The 9,103-nt window shown below is 40.8% G+C and overlaps 1 pseudogene; it reads left to right on the plus strand.

Moving 5' to 3' along the window:
- Nucleotides 1-488: 488 nt before the first annotated feature.
- Nucleotides 489-1,663, plus strand: LOC114890364 (annotated as a pseudogene).
- Nucleotides 1,664-9,103: the final 7,440 nt, after the last annotated feature.

The following is a 9,103-nucleotide window of genomic DNA, read 5'->3' on the forward strand; positions in this document are numbered from 1 at the left end:
GAGGGATGGATATGTGGTTAAATAACTATATTAAAATGTTAATGGTGAATCTCGGTGATAAGTATATATGTATTCTCTGCACCAGAGGCCTGTTAGTAATTTATATATTGCACGACATTTTCTATTTGAGTTTGACATGTAGAATCATTTTTAATTTCGTGGTAACTGACAGTCCTAATAGCCCAGCTAATTTGTAACTAACAATATTGCTGTGTAATAGGAAAAAATGGTGTTTGCGTTTGAATTTTTAAAATTTTGCTATATGTTTGAAATTTTTCATAAAAACTCTAAATAATCACCATAAAAAAGAATGAAACAACGCCATTTGCGGCAACATGGATGGACCTAGAGATGATCATACTAAGTGAAGTAAGTCAGACACAGAAAGACAAATATCATATGATATCACTTATATGTGGAATCTTAAAAAAAAAAAAGATACAAATGAACATATTTAAAAACAGAGAGGAAGGAATCAAACTCCCAAGATGGAGGCGGCATCGGAGGAGCGGATGGCTGAGGAAGGAGGCGGTGGCCACGGCGACTGCGGCTCCCCTTCCGCCATCGGCTCTACCCAGCGACTGCCCCCACCGCCCCCGCCCCAGCCCCTGCAGCCGGGGTCCCAGGCGCCCCCAGCCTCGGCGCTGGCTCCGGACCAGCTGCCTCAAAACAACATGCTCATGGCGCTGCCCATCGTAGCCATCGAAAACATCCCCAGCTTTATGTCCCAGGACGAAATTTGCCAGCTCCACCTGGTTTGTAAAAGAATGGACTTGGTCTGCCAGAGAATGTTGAATCAGGGATTTCTAAAAGTGGAGAGGTACCATAATCCATGTCAGAAACAAGTTAAAGCACAACTCCCAAGGAGAGAGCCAGAAAGGAGAAACCATTCATTAGCTCCTCATGCAGACATCCTCGCTGCTGTTGAAACAAAGCTGTTTCTCTTAAATGTGACTTTCATGAAGTATGTGGACTCCAATCTCTGTTGCTTCATCCCAGGAAAGGTGATTGATGAGATTTATCATGTGTTGAGATATGTCCATTCTACCAGAGCCCCTCAGCGAGCTCATGAAGTACTTCAAGAGTTAAGGGATATTTCCTCCATGGCAACAGAATACTTTGATGAAAAGATTGTTCCAGTTCTAAAGAGGAAATTACCAGGATCAGATGTATCTGGAAGGCTCATGGGCTCTCCTCCAGTTCCAGGACCTTCTGTAGCCCTGACAACAATGCAACTCTTCTCCAAGCAAAACCCTTCAAGACAAGAGGTTACCAAACTCCAGCAGCAGGTTAAGACAATGGTGCTGGGGTGACTGTTCTCAGGTGTGAAATTTCTGAGCTTCGCACCAAAGAGCAAGAACAGCAGAAACAGCTTCAAGACCAGGACCAGAAACTGCTAGAGCAGACCCAGATTGTAGGTGAAAAGTAGAGCAGACCCAGATCATAGGTGATCAGAACGCACGGTTGGCAGAGCTGGAAAGCAAACTGTGAGAAGTAATGGAAAGTGCAGTAGGAGACTCCTCAGGGTCTGGGCAGAATGAAGAGTCTCCTTGGAAATGAAAAAAGGCCGCAGAAGCCATAGACTCTTCTTAGGAAATCTAAACATCTCCGAAATAGAAACCAGAATGTGCTTCTAGCTCCAGAGGAAGCCCTGACTTCGTAGCTTGAGCAGTTCTGCACTATCAGGACACTGTGAGCAACATGGTGGCCCTTAGCTCTAGGCTTTCAGAACACAACGTAAACTTGAACTCTCATGGTTGGGACAGTCTTTTCCTGCTTCTCCTGGTTGAACTGATGCACAGAATCCTTTTATTTTGCAATAGATTTGTACTAACCAGACCTATCCTATCAGGTTTTGAGAAGTTAATTTTATTTCTGTGCAGATAATGTTTAAAGCAAGTTTATTTGTTTCTGCATATATGCACATTACATAAGGATCTTAAACCAGTCTTGACAGACTAGAAGTTAAGTTTAATACATAAAATGTCCTGTTCACTTGAAAGAAAAGACCCACTTTTTAAATGGACAGTATCTTGTTTTTTTTAAAAAAGTTGACTTTTTGTTATAAGTGACCTTTGTCTGGGATGCCTGAAAAGTCGTAAATGCTTTTTGGTATTGAAGTAATGGGTAACTAAAATGGACTTCCATAGTATTGGCTGTAGAAGGGACCTCTACAGTATTGACTATATATTTTTATAAACTACTGGCAAGGGACTTACCCAGTTGTTATATACATGTTTTCAGTTCTCTTTTGGGGCCATGTCCTACATTTGCATGGATGGATGCATGCACTGCCTAGTCAACTCACTTACAAAGCTCTTGCACTGGTATTGATCTTGAGCCTCTACACTTCTCCACTTTTTAGAGCAGCGTCTTAGTTCATTTAAGCGCTTAACATCTTCCACCACAACAGCTTGCCTCTGGGGGCGGGGTGGTATTTGTATGTCCATTTGTCCTCCAGTTTTACAAGAATAAGAGAGTATTAAAGCCCATTGCTTTATCTGTTCTCTGCAGGGTTCAGGTACACTGGCTGAGGCAGAACTCCAAATTCTTTACATTGATGTTAGACTTCTGGCAACTAGTATTCTTCCTTACTCACCACTGTGTGTGCTCATTGATCAAATGTGGTCATGACCAGTGGTGTGAGTAGGAAACCCAACCTGTGGGATGCAGTTTTGCCATTGAAAGAAAGTTCACTGAAGAAAATTATACTATGAAAAAGCATTTTGATCACTTCATTTCTGGGGGATGACCCGAGGGAAGCATTTTAATATTAATTTCAAGCTTTCCTTATCCTGCAACTTTAAACGAAAGCTTTAATTTCATTTGCACTCCTGTTTTGAGCTTGTAACTGGAAAAGCATGTCTTGCTCTGTTCAACCTTCTAAGTGGTCACTTTAACAACCTCCAAATTGTGTACAGTGGTTATTTTCCCCAGTTGTATATTTTTGAATATACAAAATATACAACTATTACTGTCCTAGTTTTATTTTAATGTACTAAATTATGTAGTTATTATCTGCCTGTTAGTTCTTTTAAACAACTGTTGCCTTGGGCTTCAGTTATTTAAGGTAAACTTAGGTGTAGTATAGAATACTATTCCTTTCCAAGTGGGAGTTTGACACCTCTATAAAACCTAAGGTTTTGGTAAGTACCTTAGTTGAATAAAAGCACAAGGTCACTACTTTTTTTTATCTGTCCAACATGACATGGTTATGCATCCTTTAGATTAACCTCACCAAATGAAACTTTTTCTTATCCATTTTTAACATTGTCCTTACATAATATTGTCCTTGGATTTTGATCAATTCTTTCTCTAACTTTGAAACTCCATTTACAGTGTAGTATGTTTTCAATGAAAAGCCATAAAATAACATCCAAGTGTTTCATGGTTTTTTTACCTTCATGGAAGGTAATTTTAAAATAAACAATTTCCAAAAAAAAAAAATTCAAAAAAATAAAAACAAAAAGAGACTCACAGACAAAGAAAACAAACTTATGGTTACTGAAGGGAAAGGGGGAGGGAGGGATAAATTAGGAGGTTGGGATTAACATATACACACTACTCTATGTAAAATAGATAAACAACAGGACCTACTGTTAGCACAATATTTTGTAATAACCTACAAGGGAACAGAATCTGAAAAAGAATATTTATTTATTTCTTTATCCACCCTGTGATCTTTTTTTTTTTTTTTTGCGGTACGCGGGCCTGTCACGGCCTCTCCCGTTGCAGAGCACAGGCTCCAGATGCGCAGGCTCAGCAGCCACGGCTCATGGGCCCAGCCGCTCCGCAGCATGTGGGATCTTCTCGAACCGGGGCACGAACCCGTGTCCCCTGAATTGGCAGGCAGACTCTCAACCACTGCGCCACCAGGGAAGCCCTACCCTGTGATCTTTTTTAAAGGAGTCATTTTGTCATCAGGCTGTGCTGTATACCCGAAACTAACATGACATTGTAAATCAACTATACTTCAATTTTTAAAAAAATCTAAATAATCATTTATTTATCAAAATTGTGTATAGTAGTCAAATGTAAAGGGAAAATGGTAGTCAAATTATATGAATCCTGGCAAGCTAGACAGAAGAAAACAACTCCTGTTTCTAACTCAAAATTCCCCTATTGCCCCTGGGAATGCTGTGGGTGGGAATCATTTTTTACCTGAGTTTTCTATCTCTCCTAAGCTTGTTTGTTCATTAACTCTTTAAGTGTTTTCTTCTCCCTTTGGCCTTACCATTCTAATGCTAAGCTTCATTTTAAAAGTCTCTCAAAGATTTGCACCGGTGAAATAATTCATGGAACTCACATGAGTCCCGATAAGTCACTTTCCCTGTCCACAGAGATGGTAAATTCCAGGTGCAATCTCAAAATATTTCACATCTTCCTACTCAATAAAAGTTCAGAGAGTTACAGACCCCTTTTTAACATAGTTTTCATTTTAGAGGTTACTCTTTCTCTGTATATCTAATAGATATTATTTGGGTTTTTTTCTCTGTGTCTTTATCCCCATGTCTATTTCTCTCCATCTCTTTGCTATCTGAGGTCTCCCAGTCTCTATCTGTTTCTCCTCTGTCTGCCTATGTATCTCTGTCTCTCTCTGCCTGGAAATGAAAGAAAAGCAGTGCATTTGCAAAAATAGATGGAAACCAGCTAGAGTTCCCACTTATATAAAACGATCCCTGGGAACGGGAATTTCATCTTACCTGGCCAAAACTTTCGGTCTGGTCTTTTCAATTTCTCCTTCTTCCCTTCATTCCTTAAGAAGCTGCTTAAGCCTCATGAATTCCCTAGAGTGCAGGAAGGCCCAAAGGCACAATGACACTTCAGCCTTTCCAGTGTTTAATACTCTCCTTGGGGAAATGAAGGGGGCTGAGGGGAGGAGCAAACACTGTGTTTATGGGGACTGACACACCCCTTATGCTCACGCCTGTTTTCTTGCCATTAGATAAAAATGGTCCTTCATTCTGTCAACACTGGTCTCAAAAATGAATACAAAAACTAGCCAGGGAGAGCATTCTCAAAAAAAGTAATAATAATAATAAAGTAATATAAATGAAACTAGCCTTTTTAATTTTAATTGGAATTTTCTAGAAGAAAAATTTATCATAATTATTCCTATTTCATTGATTTACTCTCCACCTAAAGTCTCTAAACTATAAGCTCCTGAGAGCAGGGTGTGCTTACCATTCATCTTTGTGTCGTTCATATCCTCTAGCAAAGAGTCATACATATTAGGTCTCAAAGCAGCATGTGAAATGATTGGATGGATGGATGAATGAATTAATGAACTGAACAATGACAAACACTCCCTACAATGATAATCTTTACTCAGTCAGGGTAAAACTCAAGTGTCTGTAATTATCTTGGAAGCTCTAAACTAGCCCACACCAACCAGATTAGAGATCAGGATGGAGTCAGAGGAAATATAGAAGTATTTATAGAAGTGTATGCATGATAGAGCATAAGAATCAAGCTGCCATAGCATGAGACCTAACAATAATATGAGTTTAAGAACAAAGATGGTCATTTCCCTCTGAGATAGTTCAGTCCAAGGTGGGCATTCCAGGTCAGTAAGCAGCTTTCCTCCACACAGTCATTCAGGGACCCAGGCTAATGCAGACACGCTGTATTCAACATGTGGCATCTGAGGCTTCTGTAAGTAGCACCAGGGTAGCAAGCGGGAAGCGTGAACAAGCTAAACCCAGAGACTTTCTCCTAAACGAAGTGAAGCAGAAGTTGTTTACATGCCTTCCACCCACATTCTGCTGGGCAGAGCTGCGTCTCACAGCCACACCTTGTAGAAGGGAGGGCTTGAGGTTTGATTTTCAACTAGGCAGCCGTGTGCCCAGCTCAACTCCATTACAGTGGAAGGAGGAGAAGGATGCATGGGGGAGGAGTGTCAGCTAACATTCACATCACATTTGTAAACATGTTCACCACCGTTATCTAAATCTGAAGATGCAACTTGGAATGGAATGTTGTTTAGTTTTTAGCATAAGTGTTTGAGGAAATGGAGTCAAATGAGGTTTCCTGAAGGAAAAAAAAAACAACAAAACTGTCAGAGGAGAGTCTATCATTAACAGAGTTGAATTCAAGCTTCTGTATTTTTCCAGGGTTGTTAAATGTGACATAAAACCTAGAGAGCCTTCTACACAGAGGATAACCTCCAAAGTGATAGGCTAGTTCACGCTTCACCAACTGTCCCTTAATCATTCATGATGTGCGGACAACAGGGGCAAAGTCACCTTCGACTTGGAAGTAGGGTCACCTCGCAAGTAGCTAAGAGGCAGCAGGTGCTGACTAACTGTTCTGATTCCCTCAGGAAGATAATCACGCTCTCATATGTAAAATTCTTCAGCAAAAACGATGACACTTGGATATTGAATGCCAACCCGTGCTTTCAGTCTCCTGTTCCCTCTTCTGTTCAGAAGCCATCCACACATTCTCCCCTCTGACTCACCTGCCCAACAGCATTCCCTTCCTGTAAGCTCTCCACTCCGTAGGGCAGCAGCTTAGACCCCAAGATGACTTGAGGCTCAATGTCTTGAACCCCCTCCAGCACTGACCCTGGTTAGGTAGTAAGATCCTTATTTCTTCTGCTACTTCAGAGTACTTCCCACTCTGCTTGGCTCTGGATCCTCTCCTTGACCTTCAAGCCATCTTCCCACTTCTCCCGCAGGGAGAAATCTTTCCATCTTAGTTCCGTGAGATGAGGACTTGGGTGTAGGCAATTTATTTGGAAAGTGATCCAAGGAAACAAGTGTGGGGATATGGAAAGTAAGACCTGAGGAATAAAGCCAAAAGTGTGCCTTCATGAAGGCTACCTCTGCAGGCAACTGGGGTTAAGTCCTTCTGGAGACCCTCTGAGAAACTGAGAATGACCCTCAGAACAGCTCCAGGGAGAGGCCTTAGTCACCAAATGTCGCCCTTCAGTGGGTGAGGACTGCCCCTGGTGGCAGGATGAGGAAGCCCCCCTAGTGAGGGAGAAAGCCCTCCGGCGGAATGGGAGGCTGTGGGCATGCTCAGGAACTGTCCACCTGCCACAGGTGAGCTCATAGGTGCACGGAGGGGACTGGGGCACGGCATCAACGGCGTCTTCCCAGCTTCTTCAAAGAAAAATCTCCTCACTTAGAACCTCAGACTCCCCCTCCCACTGACTGTTCTCACCATGAGTGGAACCAAATTCCTCAAATCAAAGTTCACAACACCTCCCTTTTGCTCTTGCAAACATTTATGCCAAAATCCACTATTGAGCTCATCGTGGAGTACTGGGTTAGTTTCCTTCCATGATGTTTCCATCACTAAATTGTGAGCTCATCGAGGATAGAAATTCTATCTCTTTTGTAATGATTGGCACATAGTAGGATTTCAACAAATATTTGCAGAGAGAATAAATGGCAAATAATCACCTCAATAATATACCTCAACTCCAAAAGACCTTCTCAAATTTCTCCTTGTAACTGACAGGACATTTCCTCTTAGCTTACTCCTTGTTGTTTGACTACAAAAGCTATTCTGTTATTTCAAGAGAGACCCTGATCAAATGTATATCTGGTAAGTCGAGGAGGAAGAATCTCTTCTGAGAAGCTATGGGAGAAAAACAATGCTTTTGTTAACAAAAGAACATGAGAAAACTTGTTCTCTAAAATCATGGACTATCAGAAACTTTGCTGTTTGCTATCACATTTAGTGCTATCATTCTTGCCTGAAGGATCTAAGTTCTTTTAATACAGAAAAATAGCCTCAGTTTTCAACCCAGGTGCAGAGCTTCAGATAATGGTTTTGCACACAACACTCCACATTTATCTTAACTTGGTCATTCCCAAGGAAATAGGACCCTGGATTGTCATCTCAGGCCAGGCCTGGTGTCAGCCTCTTTATACATGGCCCTGTCTTGCTTTGAGCCAGTACAGCACTGCTTTGTTGAAATTTTACCTGAATCCCACCCCTCCCCCTAATACTATAACCAGCCTGTGTCTTCCTTTGTCCGGTGAGGCACTCCAGCATTCCTCATCCCCCCCTTGCTCAGCAAGTTAACCTAACTTTGTATCCTGTGTCCTTGGTGGTCTTTATCAAGTGGACTTTATCACCTGTGCCAATTTGTTTGTAGCATAGATTTTTTAAATTGAAGACTAGTTGATTTACAATATTGTGTTAGTTTCAGATGCATAGAAAAGTGATTCAGTTACACACATATTTTTTTCAGATTCTTTTCCATTATAGGTCATTACAAGATATTGAATATAGTTCCCTGTGCTATACAGTAGGTCCTTGTTGGTTATCTATTTTGTGTATAGTGATGTGTATCTGTTAATCCCAAACTCCTAATTTATCCCTCCCCCTGCTCTCCCATTTGATAATCATAAGATTGTCTTCTATATATGTGAGTCTGTTTCTGTTTTGTAAATAAATTCATTTGTATTACTTTTAAGAGTCCACATATAAGTGATATAATATTTATCTTTCTCTGTCTGACTTATTTCAGTCAGTATGATAATCTCTAAGTCCATCCGTGTTGCTGCAAATGGCATTATTTCATTCTTTTATATGACTGAGTAATATTTCATTGTATATATATCACATCTTCTTTATCTATTCACCTGTCAATGGACACTTAGGTTGCTTCCATATCTTGGCTATTGTAAAAAGTGCTGCTATGAACGTTGGGGTGCATGTAACTTTTTGAATTCGAGTTTTAATATTTCCCTTATACATACCCAGGAGTCGGGTTGCTAGATCATATGTTAGTTTTATTTTTAGTTTTTTGAGGAACCTTCGTACTGTTCTCCACAGTGGCTGCACCAATTTACATTCCCACTAACAGTGTAAAAGGGTTCCTTTTCCTCCACACTCTCTCCCACATTTGTTGTTTGTAGACTTTTTCATGATGGCCATTCTGACTGGGGTGAGGTGATACCTCATTGTAGTTTTGATTTGCATTTCTCCAATGATTAGTGATGTTGAGCATCTTTTCATGTGCCTGTTGGCCATCTGTATGTCTTCTTTGGAGAAATGTCTATTTAGGTCTTCTGCCCATTTTTTTATTGGGTTGTTTGTTTGTTTGTTTGTTTTTTGGTATTGAGTTGTATGAGATGTTGGTATA

This window comes from Monodon monoceros, unplaced genomic scaffold, assembly GCF_005190385.1.
Source record: "Monodon monoceros isolate NGI ecotype Baffin Bay Population unplaced genomic scaffold, NGI_Narwhal_1 Super_Scaffold_11, whole genome shotgun sequence".
NCBI lineage: Eukaryota > Metazoa > Chordata > Mammalia > Artiodactyla > Monodontidae > Monodon > Monodon monoceros.